The sequence below is a fragment of the Gorilla gorilla genome, chromosome 6 (genome assembly GCF_029281585.2).
Source record: "Gorilla gorilla gorilla isolate KB3781 chromosome 6, NHGRI_mGorGor1-v2.1_pri, whole genome shotgun sequence".
Taxonomy (NCBI): domain Eukaryota; kingdom Metazoa; phylum Chordata; class Mammalia; order Primates; family Hominidae; genus Gorilla; species Gorilla gorilla.
In genome coordinates, this window is record NC_073230.2 from 114163673 (window position 1) to 114185752 (window position 22080).

Consider the following 22080-nt stretch of genomic DNA (forward strand, 5'->3'; position numbering starts at 1 on the left):
ATGGTTACATGAGTAAGTTCGTTAGTGGTGATCTGTGAGATCCTAATGCATCCATCACCCAAGCAGTATATGTTGCACCATATATGTTATCTTTTATCCCTTGCCCCCTTTCCACTCTTCCCCTAAGTCCCCAAAGTCCATTGTATCATTCTTATGTCTTTGTGAAAAGACACAATTTAAAAAAGCAAAAGATCTGAGCAGATGTTCCTCCAAAAAAGACATACAAGTAGCCAAAAAGCACATGACAAGATGACTCAACATCATTAGCCATCAGAGAAATGCAAATCCAAACTACAATGAAATACCACTTCATGTCCAGTAGGATAACTACAAGTAAAAGGATGCTAACAAGTGTTGGTGAGGATCCTGGGAAATTAAAAATCTCTTAACTGCAGGTAGGAATGTAAAACGACTCTGCTGTTTTGTAAAACATTCTGGCAGTTCTACAAAATTTCAAACATATAAGTTATCATACGACCCAGCAATCTCACTTCTAGGTATTTATCCAGTAGATATAAAAACATATATTCACTCAAAAACATGTACATGAATGTTCAGTCACAATATTCAGAACATCCAAAAAGTAAAAACAATCCAAATGTTTATCAACTGATGAACAGACAAACCAAATGTAGTGTATCCACAAAACAAGAGTATCATTAAGCAAAAAAAAAAAAAAAAACAAAAAAAAAACAGTAACTGACAACAATAAGACTCCAAATAATGGATCAGTAATCCAATTTTTATTATTTTACTATTTCTAGCCTACTATTTAGAAAAGGAAGGTTTTAATAACAAATATAAATGGTGAAAACCAATATCCTAATTTCTTTTTTTCTGAGACGAGGTCTCACTCTGCTGCCCAGACTGGATTGCAGTGATGCAATCTTGGCTCACTGCAACCTCCATCTCTTGGGCTCAGCCTCCCAAAGTGCTAGGATTAGAGATGTGGGCCATGGCACCCAGTCCAATCTCCTAATTTCATATGAAAAAAAGTGATACAAAGATTGGAAAAATCTCAGTATACCTGGGAAATTAACGGGCTGTCACTAGAATAGTACAGTGGCTGAATTTAGATCCTTCAAATACCGTTTAGAAAATTTCCATTGGAAGCTTTATAAAGAAAGCACATCAACTCAACTTTCTGAAATTACATTTCATAAAAGATGTTGTTTTAAAGAGAAATTGCTGAAATTCCAATTTCTGGATACTAACACAAACTTGAAAGATGAAATAAAAAGTTCTTTAGATGTATCGTAATGGGCCTAATGTAAGAATGTAGAAAGATTATGTCAAAACACCTTTAAAAAAAGTTTTTGGAGACGGGCGCAGTGGCTCACGCCTGCAAGGGGCCATCTGAGCTGCTAACACACCACCATCCGCAGACAGCGGAACTAAGAGAGCAGTGTTAACACCCTCTCTCAGGCCTCGGGGTCACGGGCACCCTCACCTAGGCAGCGCCACAAGCGGCAAGATGAGCTGCTAACACACTGCTGTCTGTAGACAGCGGAACTAAGAGAATACCGTAACACTCACTCTGGGGCTTCTGAGTCCCAGGCACCCTCACCTGGGCGCTGCGAGAGCTTGTTCCCATGTTGGCGCCTGGAGCAGCCAGCCGGATCCCACATTCGCTGGCTCACATGCTCCCTCCTGCAAGCGCTGGAGCATGGCAGGCTGAGTAAACAGGGCGCCCCTGTTACAAGTCCAGTGAAGAGGCCGAGAAAAGCCCTGCATCATAACTACTGCTCACAATAGTAGCGGTCTCTCTGCTACTTTTTCACTGTGAAATTGAGGCTGGAATGAAAATGGTACAAACACCAACAGCTAGCTGTTTTAAAAAGGCTGGCCCAAGAGAGCCAGCAATGAGTTCAGGGAACTGCAGTGAGTTCAACTCAACAGACAAAGCACATAAAACCACCCAAAATTGTGAAGGTACACTTGTTGCTTTAAAACGACCATCCTTTGGCCAAGCAAGGTGGCTCACGCCCGTAATACCAGCACTTTGGGAGGCCGTGGCAGGCAGATCACGAGGTCAGGAGATCGAGACCATCCTTGCTAACACGGTGAAACCCCATCTCTACTAAAAATACAAAAAAATTAGCCAGGCATAGCGGCGGGCGCCTGTAGTCCCAGCTACTCAGGAGGCTGAGGCAGGAGAATGGCGTGAACCCAGGAGGCGGAGCTTGCAGTGAGCCGAGATTGCGCCACTGCACTCCAGCCTGGGCGACAAAGCAAGACTCCGTCTCAAAAAAAAAAGGCCATCCTTTTTGTGCTAACATAAAAAATCCAGACATCTAAATATGTCATCTTTATTATATCAAATATGTAGCTTTGATCTGAGCTATGGAGGAGGTATCTCTCCCTCTCCTTCTGCAGCGCCCACAACAGATGAAGGGGGAGCGCAGGAATAAAATTCTAGAGTCAGGTTACAGGACTATCATAGAGTAGGAATAAGTCTTGGTTAGACTATTCCTCAGAGAACTGAGGTTAAGAGCTGAGAAATATCAAACAATCATATACAGAGCAAAAAGATCTCAATATTCTTTCAAGTAAGAACTTGCACTGCTGTGTTCAGCCAGAGGCAGTGGGTGGGGGGGAATGGGGGTGGGATAAAATCAACAGCGAAGCTGAGTCGCTGTCCCAGGGATCTAGTCCAGGAATCAAGGCAAAAACTGCACGACAGTTTTTATTTTAAGTACTAAGTGGTTTTGATGGAAATGAGGAGGACTTAATCACACCGGAAGGTTTCAAGAAGACGTGGGATTGAACTGGATCTGACATATAGGTAGATTTTAGCCAGCAGTGGGGAAGACATTTTGTAAAAGGAGAATCAGTGCCTCTTCTATCCTTAAAATGCTAAGGCAGGAATTACCAAGGTCTGTCAGCTGAACACTGTAATGCTCATCCTGAGCAAAGCAAGAATGCCTGAGGATAAGAGGGCCCAAAACCACAGAGTCCTTTAATAAAACAGAAAGGTACAAATGAGAATGATACCTAAGATGGATATGGAGGGTGTGGAAGACTTTGACAGAGATGGAGGCTGGAACATTTCAGGTAGAGGGAGCAGTAACAAGAACAAAGGGCGGACAAACAGCTGCATTCCACCAGCTGGGCAGCAGCAGGGCATACGTCGAATATAATGAATGTAGCTGCAAAGGTGGTGGACACTGACACTGGAGACCATAACCACCAGGCTCTCACATTGGCAAAAAAGCAAGTAAGCAGTAGATAGAGAATAGGGAGATGGCAAAACCATCCATGTGCTTTAGAAAGATTACTCCAGCACACTTAAGCATGATGAAGAAAGAAAGACAGGAAGCTAAAAAGATTAACCCAGAGACCAGATTTCTTTTCCTATAAAGGACATGTATACCAACGAGGTGCCCTTGCTTCACCACTCACATTTGTCCCAGTTTTTAAAGACAATCATATACACAGATAAAGGAATGCTGAAATGGACACTCACATGTTGACAAACGTCAACTGTTAAAATAGCTGGGCAATATGCATGAAAAATCTTGTTGATTCTTGTCTTAGGAATGTATATGATCTCTGTCATATGTTGTGATTCTATCTTAGGAATTTATTTCTAGAAAATAAACCAACCATTTTTCAGTTAAAAAAAAGTATACAACTATTATCAAAAATAATTGTTTATGACAGCCAACATATTGTTAATACCATAAATGCAATATTCTTGAATTTATTACAAACAAAATGTGTTTTTTATTTTAACTTTTAGGTTCAGGGGTACATGTGCATGTTTGTTATATAGGTAAGCTTGTGTCACTAAGATTTGTTGTACAGATTATTGTAGTAAGCCTAGTACCAATAGTTAATTCGTCTGCTCCTCTCCCTATTTTCACCCTCCCTCGTCAAGTAGACCCCAGTGTCTGTTGTTTCCTTCTTTGTGTTGATTTGATGAGTTCTTATCATTCAGCGCCCCCTTATAAATGAGAACATGTGGTATTTGGTTTTCTGCTCCTGCATTCTTTTCCTAAGGGTAATAGCCTCCAGGTCTATCCATGTTCCCACAAAATACATTATCTCTTCTTTTTTATGGCTGCATAGTGTTACATTTTCTTTATCCAGTCGGTCACTGATCGGCATTTACATTGATTCCATGTCTTTGCTATTGTGAACAGTGCTGCACTGAACATCCACATGCATGTGTCTTCATGGTAGAATGACTTATATTCCTCTAGGTACACACCCAGCAATAAGATTGCTGAGTCGAATGGTAGTTCTGTTTTTAGCTCTTTGAGGGATCACCATACTGCTTTCCACAGTGGTTGAACAAATTTATGCTCCCACCAACAGTGTATAAATGTTCCCTTTTCTCCGCAATCTCGCCAGCATCTGTTATTTTTTGGCTTTTTAACCATAGTCATTATAACTGATGTGAGATAATACTTCACTGTGGTTTTGATTTACATTTCTCTAATGATCTGAGACACTGAACTTTTCTTCATATGCTTATTGGCCCCATGTATGTCTTCTTTTGAAATGTGTCTATGTCCTTTGCCCACTTTTTAATGGTATTGTTTTTCTCTTACAAATTTGTTTAAGTTCTTTATAGATGCTGGATACTAAACTTTTGTCAGATACATCATTTGCAAATATTTTCTCCCATTCTGTAGATTGTTCGTTTACTCTTTTGGTAACAGGGTCTCACTCTGTCACCTAGTCTGAAGTCTAGTGATGTGATCATAACTCACTGTAACCTTGAACTCCTGGGCTCTAGCAATCCTCCCACCTCAGCCTCTTGAGTAGCTGGAACCACAGGCACTTGCCAACACACCCAGGAAATTTTACCTTTTGGAGAGATGGGGTCTTGCTATGTTGCCTAGACTGGTCTCGAACTCCTGGGCTTAAGCAATCCTCTTGCCTATATAATCTGCCTGCTTTAAGAATTCAAGGCATGAGCCACCACACCCAGACTAAAATTTATTTTTAAGATCAAGTTTGCAGGCTGGGTGCGGTGGCTCACATCTGTAAGCCCGGCACTTTGGGAGGCAGACAGATCACCTGAAGTCAGGAGTTCGAGACCAGCCTCACCAACATGGAGAAACCCATCTCTACTAAAAAGACAAAATTAGCCAGGCATGGTGGCACATGCCTGTAATCTCAGCTACTCGGGAGGCTGAGACAGGAGAATCGCTTGAACACGGGAGGCAAAGGTTGCGGTGAGCCAAGATCGTGCCATTGCACTCCAGCCTGGGCAACAAGAGCGAAACCCTATCTTAAAAAAAAAAAAAGATCAAGTTTGCAAAGAGTTTTTAAGTACAAAAGTAAAACAAAAACGGCAATAAAAATTTGTACTTAGGATATTATCATTATTCAAACACTTGTAATCTAAGTCTCTAAAGTGAAAAGGCTGCAAAACAAAACAAAACAAAAAAAACAGTAACAGAAATATTCACATGTGAAATAACCATTAATAAAATCAGACCCTTTTCAAATATCTCCCCATTAAAAAAACAACAACAATTAAAAAAAAAAAAAAAAAAAAAAAAGATGACCAGGCGCAGCGGCTCATGCCTGTAATCCCAGCACTTTGGGAGGCTGAGGCAGGCGGATCACAAGGTCAAGAGATCGAGACCATCCTGGCCAACATGGTGAAACCTCGTCTCTACTAAAAATACAAAAATTAGGTGGGTGTGGTGGCAGGTGCCTGTAATCCCAGCTATTCAGGAGACTGAGGCAGGAGAATCACTTGATCACTGAACCTGGGAGGCAGAGGTTGCGGTGAGCTGAGATAACACCACTGCACTCCAGCCTAGGCAAAGGAAAGGAGGGAGGGAAAGAAAGGAAAAGAGAAGAGAGAAGAGAGGGAGAGAGGGAGGGAGCAAGGAAGGAAGGAAGGAAGGAAAGGAAGGAAGGAAGGAAGGAAGGAAGGAAGGAAGGAAGGAAGGAAGGGGAAAGAGAAGGAAGGAGTTTAATGAAGGCACAGGTCAATTAATACTCTTTGACAGAAACTGAGCGGCTGTCTATAGTCACGCCACCCTGAAAACACCTAATCGCATCTGAAACTAAGCAGTTGACAAGAGAATGCAGATACATTTCAATAAACCTGAAAACCTTACAAAATATGCAAGACTTCATGGTAGCAATAAAAGCCTTGTTGACCTTAGTAACAGCCAAGGGTACTGGCAAATAAGAACCCAGCAGACCAACTAACAACTGTAGAAGACAATATCAACAAAGATAATGGACTGACAGGCTCTTTAATGGAGAACTTGCATATGAGAGAATTAGAGATCAGTGGAAAAGAGGTGAAGCTCTCAACTACTTTTACAAAATAGTTTCTTTATAATTCCTGTAAAAATAAAATATGGGCTGGGCGCAGTGGCTCACACCTGTTATCCCCAGCACCTTGGTAGGCCAAAGCCGGTGGATCACTTAAGGTCAGGAGTTCAAAACCAGCCTGGCCAAATGACGAAATCCCGTCTCTACTAAAAATGCAAAGAAAAAAAATTAGCCAGGCATGGTGGTGCACACCTGTAATCCTAGCTACTCGGGAGACTGAAGCAGGAGAATCGCTTGAACCTGGGAGTCAGAGATTGCAGTGAGCCAATGCACTCCAGCAGCCTCAGCGACACAGCAAGACTCCGTCTCAAAAAAAATGAAAAATGAAAATAAAAATAAAATAAGAAATAAAAAATCACATTTTTTTGGAAACTATTACAAGAGAAACAATATTTGGGTCAATTCTTTGTTCATTCTATAAACTAACAGATCCAACAGTGATAAATTTTGTTAAATATTAAAATAAAACTAATTTCATTTTAATAATTAGTATCTACTATTATTAAAATAAGGCCCAATTAAATTTATGACTTACATAAAATTTAGATCCCTGTTTTAAACAGATTCACATTAAGAACACCTTTGCTGCACCAGTTATAATAAGGTAAATGAGACTGATTATTTTAGTAATTTCAATTATGTAAAAAGAAAAAGACTACAAAGATTTATACTAGTAGTTGCCACTGGAAAATGAGGTTGTGGGTGTTTTTTGTTTGTTTTAAACAAAGGGACAGAATTAAATACTGTTTAAAACAATGCAAATATATTAACCAGTAAATAAGATTTTTGAAATGTATACTAATATTTCATCAATGGATTGCTATTGCTTTTCAATCTACCAACAGATCATTAGAGAAACTTCTACTATCTCATTTAAGAAATATTTCCTGGATCTCTAAGATGTGCTAAACACCATGAAGACAAAATTTAATAATAGGCTATACTGATGCTTACTATGTGCCACTTCAACCCGTAAAATAATGCAGCCAACAAACTAATTATTATCAACGTCCAGAGACTGAGAAACATTAAGTAACTTACCCAATGGTATATAACTAAATAGTAACTAAACCATCCTTCAAAACAAAGACTGTCTACAAAGCCCAGGATCTTAAGCACTTAGCTATGTATTGCGTTGGAGAGGCAGCCTTAAAATAACTTACACATTAGAAGAAGAAAAGCAGCAAGCAGAAAAGCACCAAAGCAATGAAGATAGGTGTGCTGATATAAGATTCACCACATGCTATATGAGGCAGGAAAAAAAAAAGGTTCAGTTTGGGTAAGAAAAGAGGGCATCACAGACATGGAGAAGATGGTAACAGAATTTCAAAGAACACATGAATTCCACAAGAAGAAAGAGGTGTTAGACCAAGCCTGTCCAATAGGCCACATGCAGCCCAGGACGGCTTTGAATGAGGCCCAACACAAATTCACAAACTTTCCTAAAACATGAGTTATTTCTGCAATTTTTTAAGCTCATCAGCTATCGTTAGTGTTAGCGTATCTTATGTGTGGCCCAAGCCAATTCTTCTTCCAATGTGGCCCAGAGAAGCCAAAAGATTAGATACCTCTGTGGGAGACCATCTGAGGCAGACAGGGTAATGTAATTTTTTGGAAACTACAAGTATTATTTGGCAACGGCTCCCACCGAAATTTTGTAAACTTGTAGGAATAGAGATAAAATAGTCAAATGTTTGCTTATAATATTTAATGTTTAATTCAAGTACATATGTATTTAAATTCATGTTATAGATTATTTGGAAAGACTGTATTTCCCATTGTCACAAAGCAAGTATATTTCAAATGCTTTATCACATGCACCTTTATCATCATTGTACTCATCAGTAAAGCCATCTCTTTAGTCTAAAGTCAGTTTTCTGAAATGCAGCATTTTCACTTCTACGTTGTCTAGGATTGTGTGTGTGTGTGTGTGTGTGTGCATGTGCATGCATTTTAAATATGTATGGTATTGCCAAAGGAAGTGTTCCCCAAGTCAAAAATAACTACTCATTCTCGTTCATATCAGTTAGCTTTTCCATTTGGTTTTATACACAAACAAATACATCCTCTCTATATCACAATCACGTATTGTTTTGCTTTTTCATATGATCTATAAAAGGCATGAGAAACATTCAACATTTGAAACTATGAGAAATAATTAACAAAACAGGTGTTAAAATATCTTTAAAAAAAACTATTTCTACTAGTGAACTCTAAATTACCTAAAACTAACAAAAGATTGAAACCATTTCCATTTATGTCATCACAAAGAATTCTTGGCTATTCAAAATAAAGTCATTGAGATAGTTCCTTCTAATATGAGAGATGTTGCACAGCGCTATTCTCTGGGGGATAATTTCTCGGGGAAAGGGGAATTCATTTATATTCCAGCAGTACTTCTATACTAACATCTATAGGTACATTAGAGGAAAAGCGAAAGGAAAGAAACTTGAAATAGGCCTGACTTAGATCTGTGGTTCTCAAACTTAGGTATATGTCAGAGTCTCCTCAAGACCTTGTTACAGTACAGTTGCTGGGTTCCATCCCTGTGTTTCTGATTCCATAGGAATGGGGTAGGGTCTGAGAAGGTGCATTCCTAACAAGTACTCAGGTGCTGCAGATGCCACACTCTGATCTAGATTATGCTAGACACTGTTCATCATACGAAGGTTGATTTTATCTTTCAGGAGTTTAGGACAGGGAAATGACATTATAGGATTTGTGGTTTTTAAAATATCACTGACAGCATTATGGACAGTAGTGTTTTCACATAACATATTTCATTTATTCTAATATGTATTTTTTCACAATTTCTGATAACAGAGTGCATCTTCCCATCAACAGTATATCATAGTTTAATTAGCAGTGATTTTTCTTTCTTGGTGGTGCATAAAATAATGGTGTAAATTATCACTTACAGGCAGCAGATTCACTAACATACAGTATTATCACCTCTGATATAATGGCACTGTGAAGGGGGAAAATAGGTTTTATTCCCGTTTTACAGATGAGGAAATAGATTTCAGGACAATACAGGAAATAACATGCCTAGTAAATGACAGGTCCAAGATGAGAAATTCAGAAATTTTTGACACACAAAACAAACACCATTCCCCTCAATGATACCACTTATAACAACCTGTAGTTCACTTGCCAGAGAGAAGAGAAGACAAGAGCATACCAGTGTACCCTAACCAACAACAGGAGCAAAGAGAAGAGTCCATGGGTACCAGGTGTGAAATGCCAAATTTAAGTAATCAAGAAAAAGTGTCTCAAGATTTTCATTAAAAAACTAAATAAATGAAAAGACACAATGAACCACCTCCACAAATATAGAATCAAAAGACTAGTTTGGGAACACTGTTTCATGCAGTGCTGAGAGATGCAGAATGTGACATAACATCTCCAAAGCAACAGACATCAGCTTAAGGATTTAAATTATAGGTGGTGATACTAGGAAGTCAAGTTTGTGTAAAGACAGGCACTGGGCCTGGAGAGTGGCCAGAGGCCAGAATGCCATACATGACCAGCTTTCTGAAAGATGACTAGAAACCCAAGACACTGCAGCAGCATCAAATGCAACACCTCTCAAAAGCCCACAAACTTAGCTTCTGACCAAACCCTGTCTGGAAAGGTGTGATGTTCTAAATACCATTCTGTAGGCTGCCAGATGATTTTTTAATTTGAAAAATTAAAGGAAAAATCAGAATAGAAAATCTAACCATTATTATTTGTCATAACATCCTGCATATTCCTACTCCCCACTGCAAGTCTACTAATAAAAGATACACTAAATTATGCAATCTTCTCAGTACATTCTGGAAAGCACATTACACCTTTACTTGGCTCAATGACATGTTCTAATTCCTAGGAGAAGAATATGCAGATATTCTAGTTCATCAAACAAATTTTCCTCACTAAAACAACTCAAAGCTCAGAGGAGCGAACAGTCTAAACTGATCATTCTTCTGGAGCCCAGATAGTTTTCATCTCTAAAAGGAACTCAATACTACTTAAATCTCAAATTCAACTTCTAACTAGAAAAATGAAAAAACAAACTTAGAAGAGGGGACAAAGCTTTTGCTGTGACCATGATACATACTTTAAAACTTGAATACCTTAACAGATAAGCAGAGTTATCACAAAGACCGAATGGGGATAGGGTCTACAACCAGACATGAGACATCTGAGTGCTGTGGTAAAGCTGCAAGCCAAACATGAAGAACGTAAGGAAGCACCATCCAGGGCAATTAACTCAAGATATTTCTATTTTTCCTGCTTGGTTATAGGTGCATTATAAACATTTAAGTCTTAAGACTGATTTAGGGGAAAACATTTAAATGTTTATAAACAGGCAATAAAAGCAGCAGTAGAGTCTGACAATTAGAGCACTAAAAAAGCCACATTATTATTAAGTTTGACACAACTCATGAGCAAAATAACCTAGAGTTAAAGGCAAGGCATATATCTAAATCAGCTCCTCGTCAAAATAACTATTCCATACTCCCCCAACCAGACAAATGACAAAAGCTTCTAAGTAAAGGCTGAATCGTGCAGGGTAAACAACAGCAAAGCAGCATCACTTGGATAAACAACTAGCAGCAAAATTAACAATCATTTTCACTTCAAGGCAGATGGCCCCTGAAAGGTGATACTTGCCTCAAAGTCCTAACTGATCAATAGTCAAGGTAACAAAATCATCATCGTCATCATCATCCTCATCATCATCATCCCTTGGGTGACAAAAGATGCTGAGTAAAGTTTGGACAGGAGTCAGCATAAAGCACTGCTTCCCACTCCAGGAGCCTCAGGAGGTACAGTCTGTCCTTACTCCCAGGCAGCCAAGGCAGAGGCCCACGGCCTAGGCTCAGTTTGTAACATGCCCACTGGTGGTGACTCTCCAAAGAAGTCTCGAGGTCACAAGTGGCAAAACTACAGGGGAAAATCACTGGAAGGACTCAGCTTCAGTGGCAAGACACATCTAGCACCATGGCCTCGAGGCTGATCCAGTGGTTTGCCCACAGCTGCTGCCTCTCCCACTGCCCACTCTTTTATTACACAACCTACTTCAATCACTGTAACTAGAAATAAAATAGCCAGTCAGTTTGTATTATTTGGAACCCAGAAGCCTGAATGACAAGCTTCACCATTACACAGTCATTATTTTCATTTTTGTTAAAATTAAATAATTTCTGAAAATTTGTTGTTCTGTGTTTTGATTTTAAGAAGAAAATCATTTTCAGTAGGAAATTAGAAATGAACACAATGAAGAAAGTAACATCATTTATAACCCCACCACCTAGACCGAAATACCCACGACCACTTTGGAGCACACTTTTCTAAGCTTTCTTCCAAAATGGACATCTTGACAAGAGAACAAAGCATGAAGGCAGTAAGCAAACTTGTGGTCTACGGAGTCATTAGGCCGGGGCAGCCAGGTAAAGTTATCATCCAATACACTTCTAAGAATGAAGGGGCTTCATTCCACTTCTCCTAATAAGCAAGCCAAAAAACACATATAAATCACAGCCATCCCTGGCAAACCAGAGTGTACAATTGCCCTACATATCTGAATAGTCCAGCCTCCTGATTAGGAAACCCTACTTTAGAAATAGTCCCATTCATCAGAAGAGGCAATGAATTATAAATTCTTCCTATATAGCACAATTTAATCAGCTGTTAAAAAGGGCAACAAGAAGATAAACCTTCCTATGTTATAAGCGACCTAAAATTTTTATGAAAAACTTCTCAAACAAAAGCTACAATTTAACATCAGAAAGCACAAAGTATAGATAGCATTCCTTCCTTCCTATTAAGTCAGAAAAAAATGTCATTACAATTTATCTTTGCATAGGTCACTCAAATAAAAATACAGAGAGAACAAAGGACATTTTTCCTAAATTATCAAGGTATCACTGAGGCAGTTACATCTAGTCCTTCTCAACCAAAATAATACATCTTTGTTTTCTCCTCCTGTAAGTGGGTCAGAGCCCTTACAAATGCTGGAAGCAGGGAAACAGCCTGAACATCAAAATATATTGTTTCAAACATACTCCTAGGAGCTGACAAGATGTTCTGGGATGAGAGCAAAAAAATGGAGCCATAATTAACAAAATCTGGTTAGACGGAGTCTGATTTAAAAATAATACTCCACAATATAAAGCAACAACAGAAACCCCACTAAAGTATGGAAAATCCAAGTCTAGATTCAAATACAGTGATACATGGTTGATATGAATAAGAAAGCCAATTCTCTGAGCTTAACATTGATCCTTTTAAACTAGGATCTTCGCAGCAGTGTCAGATTTGGCTTCCTGCCTTTCTCAGAAACTAGTTACCTACAGGCTATTTTCTTACCTCTTTTCTCAAAATACTCTATTTTAAAGATGAATCCTGATGAAATTCCCTATCTCCACTGATCAAATTCTACTTACAGCAGAATAACCTCTGGATCAAATACACTGGGCACAACATAAAAGGTCTTAATCTGTTTAGGTTGCTATAACAAAATACCACAGAGTGACTTATAAAAAACAGAAATTTATTTCTCACAGTTCTGGTGGCTGGAAGTCCAAGATCAATGTGCTGACAGACTGATTCTGGTGAGTGCTGGTTTCCTAGCTCACAGGTGGGGCCTTCCAGCTGTGTCCTCATGGTGGAAGATACAAGGGGCCTTTCTCAGTCCTCTTTATAAGGGTACTCATTCCACTCATGAGAGCTATGTGTTGGTGATCTAATTGTCTCTCCCAAAAGCCCCACCTCCTAATACCATCACATTGGGGGTTAGGAATTCAATATATGAATTTTAGGGGAACATATTCAGACCATAGCATGGTCAAAAGTAAAACTTATTTTTATCCTTTCATGGAGCAATGGTGAAATAATCTTTCTATCTGGAGGAAGTATGGAATGAACATACATTAAAACAATTCTTTAAACTGAGTCCTAAGAATATAGAAGAGGTATAGAAATCATGTGATTTATTATGTTTTCTACATATAAACCCTTCCTGGACAGAAATTAGGGGGCAGTGGAGGAGGAGAAGAAAAGGAAAAAAAAAAGTTTTTTTAATTTTAAAGCCTAACCACAGATTACAGTTTCACAAAGTACAAGGAGAAGTGACACCAAACTTTGAACCTCACTTGACTCTAAAAATGGGAAGATCTACAGGTGATGAGAAAGAATTGCACTTTGAAATGGCAACTTTTACCATCAATTTTTTTCTGTTATGTTGCATATTAAATATGCTCAATTTATTATGGACCTTCAATTTCCACAAATAAAATACTCATCCAGTATGTACTGAAATACCTATCTGCTAAATATTTATAAAGTAACCTTTGTCAGTACTATGCCAGTTCACAGCCTGCAATGTTTTATTGTTATTATTCTGACTTCATTTGCCTGCTTTTTAAAGAATGTTCCAGTATCATTTTTACAAAATTGGAGGGAAGGGATTGAAAGCAAAAAGATGTAAGAACTCTTAAGTGAAAGCACAGAAATGGTGTCAGAAAATAAAATAAATTAGCTTTAAAAGGGGCTGCATGGTAAGAAAAGGATGTAAACTTTTTAAATGTTGTTTCTAAGGAACTCTAATTTTGATGCCAAAATTAGATGGTGACATATTGAGGTATATAACAGGACTGTAAAGCTAAATTTAGATGTTCCTTCTTTAAAGCATCCGCCAGCTCCTAGACCACTTATTGAATAGGTATCTTGTGCTAAACAGTTATGTACATTATTTCAGTTAAAGCTCAAAATGTGTATGCATTATAGAGAAACTGGAATCCGGAGGACTCCGGAGAAGGTTACCTATTTGCCCTAGGTAAACATCAGTGACCAAGTTCATATGAAAATCCTGCCTGACTCCAAAGCATGTGATCATTCCTCTAAATCAAGTTGTCCCTCATACCATCCACCCCTCTTCAGCATCTACTTTATATGCACTGTCCCCTTAAATCCTCACAACCCTATGTGAGGTGAGCATTATCATCTTTATTATAAGGATAAGGAAAACTAGCACAATGAGGTTAGGCAACTTTCCAGAATTTAGCTTCTGGTCCCTGGCTCCAAAGCCCATATATTCTTTCCAATATATTTTGCTGCTTTCAGCTCTAACAATCTACAAATCTATCATCACGCAACAATCTCTTCCTTAACAGGAAACCATGATTCTGTGCAGGAAGATCGAGTCAGACGTGATATTTCATTACCAGCGCAACTCTCATCTTTCTCCCTTCGCACGTTCCACATCACCTCTCCTCCCAGCAAAACGACCAGACATCTTCTCATAGATTGGCATTACTATCAGCTACTCCCCCTACCACACCTATAGATGACCATAAACGCTGAAGAAAAGGAGGAGGAAATGTTCCCACCAAGAAAAGGTCATTGGGGCCACTTTTACAGTCTGCCATATTCTACCTGATAATCTTACTCCAACAAGCCCAAGGATCAGGTCAAATTCAACACATATTTAAAATAAAAATTTAAATATTCCCATTGTCATTTTGATCTTATGTCATTATCAGCTGGTTGACGGCAGGCAACATTTCTAAGTCTGTGACTTCATCTATAAAATGAATATGATATCAAATGACCCTTCAACCTTAGAGCTCTAAGTTAATCTAACATACATCCCCTCTTCCTTTGCCTGCTTGTGAGAAAGCAGCTGAAAATTTGGCAGGGTGCAGTGGCTCATGCCAGTAATCCCAGAACTTTGGGAGGCTGAGGCGGGTGGAATGCTTGAGGTCAAGAGCTCAAGGCCAGCCTCGCCAACATGGTGAAACCCCATCTCTACTAAAAATACAAAAGTTATCCGGGGGTGGTGGTGCACACCTGTATTCCCAGCTACTCGGGAGGCTGAGGCAGGAGAATCGCTTGAACCTGGGAGGCAGAGGTTGCAGTGACCCAAGATCACCCCACTGCACTCCAGTCTGGCAAAAGGGCGAGGTTCCATCTCAATAAATAAATAAATAAATAAAAAGCAGCTGGAAATGTATAAGCAAAGGCAGATAAAACTCGACAGTAAGTAAAGCAAGTGATCATTATTAGGTTCTGCAATATACACAAGGACCTACTCAGAGGCAGGCGTGCATACACACATGTCTAATCTGAAACAAGTGACAAAAACAATCTAGAGTTTATTCTTGCCAACCTGAAATGAATCACCTATTTTTACCTCATCTGCATTCAAGAGGGGGCCCAGACTGATCCAAAAGAGCCAATGAACCATGCTCACCATTGAGTCTTGAGGCAAGCCAGATCTCCAATCCTTAAAATGACCTCTGGCTTGACTGCAGCTATCAACTGAACATGAGGAATGGAGAGCTACAAAAGCCTAAAGCTTACCACAGAAGTAGCATTTCAAATATAAATCTACTTCTGTATTTTATTAATTCTGGTAGAAGGTGAGGCCAGGGCTCAAAAAGCCTGGATATCTTAACATTCTAATCGTTTTTTATTCTTCTTCTTCCTTTTTAGAGACACGGTCTCACTCTGTCACTCAGGCTGGGGTACACTGGCACGATCCTAACTCACGGTAGACTCCAACTCCTGGGCTCAAGTGATCCTCTCACCTCAGCCTCCAGAGTAGCTGGGACTCTAGGCCCGCTACCATCCCAGCTACTTTTTCTTTTATTATCTGGGTAGATAAGGGGGATCCCTATGTTCCCCAGGCTTGTCTTAAACTCCTGGCTTCAAGCAATCCTTCCCCATCAGCCTCCCAAAGTGCAGGGATTACTTCCATGTGAGCCAATGCACCCCGCCTACATTCTAATCTTAATTCTCTAAATCTAGATGATGACACTTCACAGTTGAGGAGCCTGAGATAGGATCAAAGGTGGCAAGATTACAATTAAAATCCTAAAGTCATTTGTAATCCCAACACTTTGGGAGGACAATGCAGACAGATCACCTGAGGTCAGGAGTTCAAGACCAGCCTGGCCGACATGGTGAAACCCTATCTCTACTAAAAATACACAAATTAGCCGGGCGTGGTAGTGCATGCCTTGAACCCAGGAGGTGGAGGTTGCAGTGAGCCAAGACCGCACCACTGCACTCCAGTCTGGGTAACAGAGAGAGACTCCATCTCAAAAAAAAAAAAAAAAAAAAAAAAAACCACATGCCAAGCAATCTCAAATAACGAACGGTAAATTTAGGGCTGTGAAGAAAGTTGAGAATTACAATAGACTGAATTTGCAGCAAGACAAAAAAAATTTTAATTTCAGTTACAAAGATGTTATTATCTCATAACACAATAAGAATCTGCAGCTCAGCAGATTATCTAAATTCACACGTGAGAAGTGGAATGAACAAAACTTACCAGTCCAATCCAGAGACCTTTGTCGGGAATTCTGGCTGCTGCCATCAATAAAATGGAAGAGAAACAGTCAAGGTAAGTGAGTTGAAGTCCCAACTCTGCCATTAATAAGATGAGTGCGCCTCCAAGGTTCAGAACTTGTGAGTATTTCAAACATTGAGTGGGAACTTCTAGAAGGAAAGAGCTGCCATAAAGAAGCCCCACGAGGGCTGAAGAGCTGGCAGTGGTAGAGGGCCCAAGTCCCGTCCGCTGGTCAGGAGGCTTTTCCAGGCCAACCAAAACCACTGTAGTAGTTGGAGACCCCACTGACTCCATGAGAACACAGAGAAGTTGGGGTAAAACCGCTATAAAAAGAAACATTTGCAAGGCTGTTCAGAAGGCAGTAAAACAAGAAGATACTGTCCAATATTTCCTATTAAAAAATACAGGGCCAGGCGCGGTGGCTCACGCCTGTAATCCCAGCACTTTGGGAGGCCGAGGCTGGTGGATCATCTGAGGTCAGGAATTCAATACCAGCCTGGCCAACATGGTGAAACCCTGTGTCTACTAAAAATACAAAAATTAGCTGCACATGGTACCAGGCGCGCGCCTGTAATCCCAGCTACTCGGGAAGCTGAGGCAGGAGAATCGCTTGAACCCGGGAGGCGGAGCTTGCAGTGAGCTAAGATTGCGCCACTGCACTCCCGCCTGGGCGACAGAACGAGACTCCGTCTCAAAAACAATAAAAAAATCCCAGAGTTCCACGCGGCGCCAGCCCCAGCGCGCCAGGGCCGCCGTTGGAGAGCAGCAGCCCTGGCTCTGCGCTACCCTATGGCCGTGGGCCTCAACAAGGGCCAAAAGGTGACCAAGAACGTGAGCAAGCCCAGGCACAGCCGCTGCCGCGGGCGTCTGACCAAACACACCAAGTTTGTGCGGGACATGATCCCGGAGGCATGTGGCTTCGCCCCGTACAAGCAGCACGCCAAGGAGTTACTGAAAGGTCTCCAAAGACAAACGGGCCCTCAAGTTCATCAAGAAAAGGGTGTGGGCGCACATCCGCGCCAAGAGGAAGCGGGAGGAGCAGAGCAACGTCCTGGCCGCCGTGAGGAAAGCCGCTGCCAAGAAAGACTGAGCCCCCTTCCCTGCCCTCTCCCTGAAATAAAGAACAGCTTGAGAGGAAAAACAAAACAAAACACACACACACACACACACACACACCTTTTTTTCTTAGTATTTCCTAACCAATTGGGAAATAAATAAAAATCTTTATTCAAATAAAATTTGTGTCTATAGGCCAAAGAACGTGCTAGGCACCAGAAACGTGAACATGAGACAGTTAAAGCTCCTTGCATCTCGAGCTAGTGGAGGGAAAAGCGCTGAGTCTCAGTACAAAGGTCTAGACGGTGCTCTAGGAGGCAGCAGGACCCTCTGCAGTGGGATGGTAAGGGCAGCGTGCAGGGGACATGGCATCTTCTCAGTGAGGTCCAGGCAGAGGGAAGTACACATTATGAAGATAAGAAGGGTAAAAGAGCCAGAAATGGCAGGATCAATGAGGACTTTAGATAAAGAGGACCACCAGACTGTGAACGACCTGTTTTAAGCTACATTCATCAGTCTCCTTTAGGAATATAATTCTGGGGATGATGCAAAGGGTGGAGGAACAGGAAGAGAGGCTAGTGAACAATATTTGAGGGCAAACGAGGAATGACAGGTGAAAGCAGTACAGCGAGTTTTGATGGAAGCATTTGGAGAGGACTTCTGCATAGAAACCGGTAGGATCTAGTGACCAACTAGATACAGACTACGGGGGAAAATGAGGAGATAAAGTAACTCGGGCTTCTGCATTTAGAAAACACTTTTTTTCCCCTCAAGAGACAAGTTCTCTCTGTTGCCCAGGCTAGAGTGCAGTGGTTATTCACAGGCACAATCTTCGTGCACTATGGCCTTGAACTCCTGGGCTCAAGTGATCCTCCCACCTCAGCTGCCAGAGTAGCCACAACTATAGGCACACATCATCGCACCCAGCTGGAGACACTTTTAAAAATTAAAAAGCGGAGTGACAAAATGTTAGAGACAGAAGGGTCATCCCCAGGTCACCGCGAGGCAGGATAAAGCCTGTGGGCCCCACTGTTGTAGACCCTGGCAATTAACAACTAGCATGAGTAGGAAGCCTGGCAGAGAGAGGATAATGGCTCTAGCAGCTGCTGCAAAAAGAAAAGCTGGAAGGTTACATCGGCAAAAATCCTTACTATTTGCTAGAGTAAGATTAGGGAACTTAATTCTACTCTTACATAGACCTTACAAAATTTCTTGTTGCCTTCTACTTTCTTTCAAAGATATTTATGATGTTCATTTAAACACAGACAGAAAGTTACACACAGGGTAATTTCTGTCACCGACCCCAGAGCCCCTAAGGACAGCCATAAACCAAAAGGAATATTTATTCCCTCCCCCTCACCCTGCAACATTTTACAAGAAAGAAAACTGAATGAAGCACAGGCCATATGATCTATCTTTCAGTACGGTCAGGAAAGATTAGACAAGATAATGAGTTTGGTTTAGGGCCAGTTATATTTGAGATGTCGACAGACATTTAGGTAGTGATGTAAAGTAGACAGCTGGACATATAGATCTGTGGCTCAGAATACAGAGCTACAGATATAAATGTGGCAGTCACCAGCCCACAAATGGTTTTAACACCATGGAAACAGATGCGATCATCTTCAAAGAGAATGCAGATGAGAAGAGCAACAGACCTACGACAGTGACACTGAGGAAGGGCCAACATTTAGATAAAACCAACAAAGAAACTGAGAGGAACTGCTTTGGGTTCAACTTCTATCTACTTCTTCACTAATCAAAGACAGAAACCTTTTCTATTAAAGCATATATATATTTTTTCAGTGCCAAATACTGAAGTATTGGAGTACTGACGACAATCAACTATAAATTTTAACAATTTCAGTAAGTTGCCAGCAGTTAGTGACAGCAATCTTTCACTTTCCCTGAACTGTCAGAGAGAAATGGATTCCACTTAAGTGACATTTCCCAATAAAGGAAGCTTTTCCCTTTTTGCGAACAGCTCATAGCTCAAATTCTTCCAAGAGCCAGGCAGGTGAGTGTGAAGCACTAAGATTCAGACAGTAAATGCTGGGTCCTAGTTCTACTGGAGTGGGCCTGTGCCTCCTAAGGGCATTCACATTCAGTCTTCTGTAGAGAAAACTTGAGGGCCCTGGTACTTGCAGTACCATGTGACCTAGAAATCCAAACCATGCTTCCATGGGCTTTTTAACGACTGCACGAGGCCACATAGTAACAAACTTTCTTACGTTTATCATCTCCAAGGTCTTTTCTCCAGCTATTAACCATTTTTCTCTATATACTAACTAAGTCCTCATAAACTCTGTGTTGTAAAAGAGACAATTCAAAAAATGATCGGTTCTGTGGCTTTGGGTAAGTTATCTCACAGCCTCACTTTTTCATCTGTAAAATAGAGATGATTAATAATATTGTTATGAGGACTAACTGAAAGCGTGCTTGAAGTGAGGTCATTAATGGTGAGGAAGAGGGGAAGAGAAGGTGAGTAAATGACAATGTCCTTTAAGTACATCACTGATGATCAAAGTGCCAATAATGCCTGCACAACTACAAATAACACCGGAGTGCCATACATACCAAAAAACACACACACACATACACACACACACATAAGTTATACCTTTTCTTGGTTTTTAATTTAATTGTTCAAAGTTTTTAACTATTAACTGAACAAAATATGACAATTAAATGGTACCTAACAAAATGCATCATTAAAAAGAAGAAGTTTAATTCTTGGTATTTTAATTGACTGTATTAACCACCTATTTTTTTTAAAAAGAAGTTTTTTATTTTTATAGAGATGGTACCTCACTATGTTGCCCAGGCTGGTTTTGAACTCCTGGGCTTAAGTGATCCTCTTGCCTTGTGACTCCCAAAGTACTGGGATTATAGGGCATGAGCTGTCATGCTTGGCCTTAACAATCTTTTTTTTTTTTTTTGAGACAGAGTTTCACTCTTGTTGCCCAGGCTGGATGGAGTGCAATGGTGCAACCTCCACCTCCCAGGTTCAAGCAAATCTCCTGCCTCAGCCTCTCGAGTAGCTGGGATTACAGGCATGCGCCACCACACCCGATTAATTCTGTATTTTTAGTAGAGAGGGGTTTCTCCATGCTGGTCAGGCTGGTCTCGAACTACCAACCTCAGGTGATCTGCCCGCCTCGACCTCCCAAACTGCTGGGATTACAGGCGTGAGCCACTGCGCCCAGTCGGCCTTAACAATCTTTTAAATCATCTCCGGAAAAGGTTGCTACTACTTAAAGGAAGCAAATTTTATAGTCCTAAAAAGTCAGAGTCACATTTATATTTAAACACCAGTATCCTAGCCTAAGAAATCACACAGTTCTCTTCAGATAGAAAAGAACTGGATTAGGGGTGGTGGCACAAGTACTTAATTCCAATACTTTCAGAGGATGAGGAAACAAGATTGTTTAAGTCCAGGAATCTGAGAGTAGACTGAGCAACACAGCGAGATGCCATCTTTACAAAAAATTAAAAAAAAAAAAAAAAAAAGTCAGGCATGGTGGTGTGCACCTATAGTCTCAGCTACTTGGGAGGCTGTTGTGGGAGAATCATTTGAGCTCCAGGGTTGATGCTGCAGTGAGCTATGATCATACCACTACACTCCAGCCTGGTAAAAGAGCAAGACCCTACCTCTTAACAAAAAACAAACAAACAAACAAAAAAGATTTGAAACTAAAAATTCAAAGGTTAGGCCGGGCACGATGGCTCACGCCTGTAATCCCAGCACTTTAGGAGGCCCGAGGCAGGCGGATCACGAGGTCAGGAGATTGAGACCATCCTAGCTAACACGGTGAAACCCCGTCTCTACTAAAAAATACAAAAAAAAAAATTAGACGGGCGTGGTGGTGGGCGCCTGGGCTGACGCAGGAGAACGGCCTGAACCCGGGAGGCAGAGCTTGCAATGAGCCAAGATCGTGCCACTGCACTCCAGCCTGGGTGACAGACCGAGACTCCATCGCAAAAAAAAAAAAAAAAAAAAAAATTCAAAGGTTAAACCAAGCTGGTCTAGGAGAGGGTGGAAAATAACAAAACTGTCAATTCTGTCCACGTGTGCTAGTTGTGTCTGTTCTATTTGATGACCAAGGACATCACACCTCGTCTCTCAGCCTTCTTGAGGCATATAAATGGAAGTGACTGGAGAAAAGACATGAAGAGCACATCCTGTTCCACACATCTGCAGCCTGATGCGGGCCACCTTGTACATACAAACAACGGACATCTTTGTTGTTCAGATATTATACTCTGAGGCATAGGGGTTTGGAGCTCCAAAACATAGCTTTTAGAGCATCTCTAATATTAACTGGTATGTGACATTCTTAAGTCATACACTTACTGGTTTTTTTAATCTACAA

General features: G+C 40.6%; 1 protein-coding gene and 1 pseudogene across 26 annotated transcripts in view; one reads left to right on the top strand and one right to left on the bottom strand.

Moving 5' to 3' along the window:
• Window positions 1-22080, bottom strand: part of SRPK2 (SRSF protein kinase 2) — a 287622-nt gene that overhangs the window by 115612 nt on the left and 149930 nt on the right. The window lies entirely within an intron of this gene.
• Window positions 11666-17822, top strand: LOC109027589 (large ribosomal subunit protein eL36-like; annotated as a pseudogene).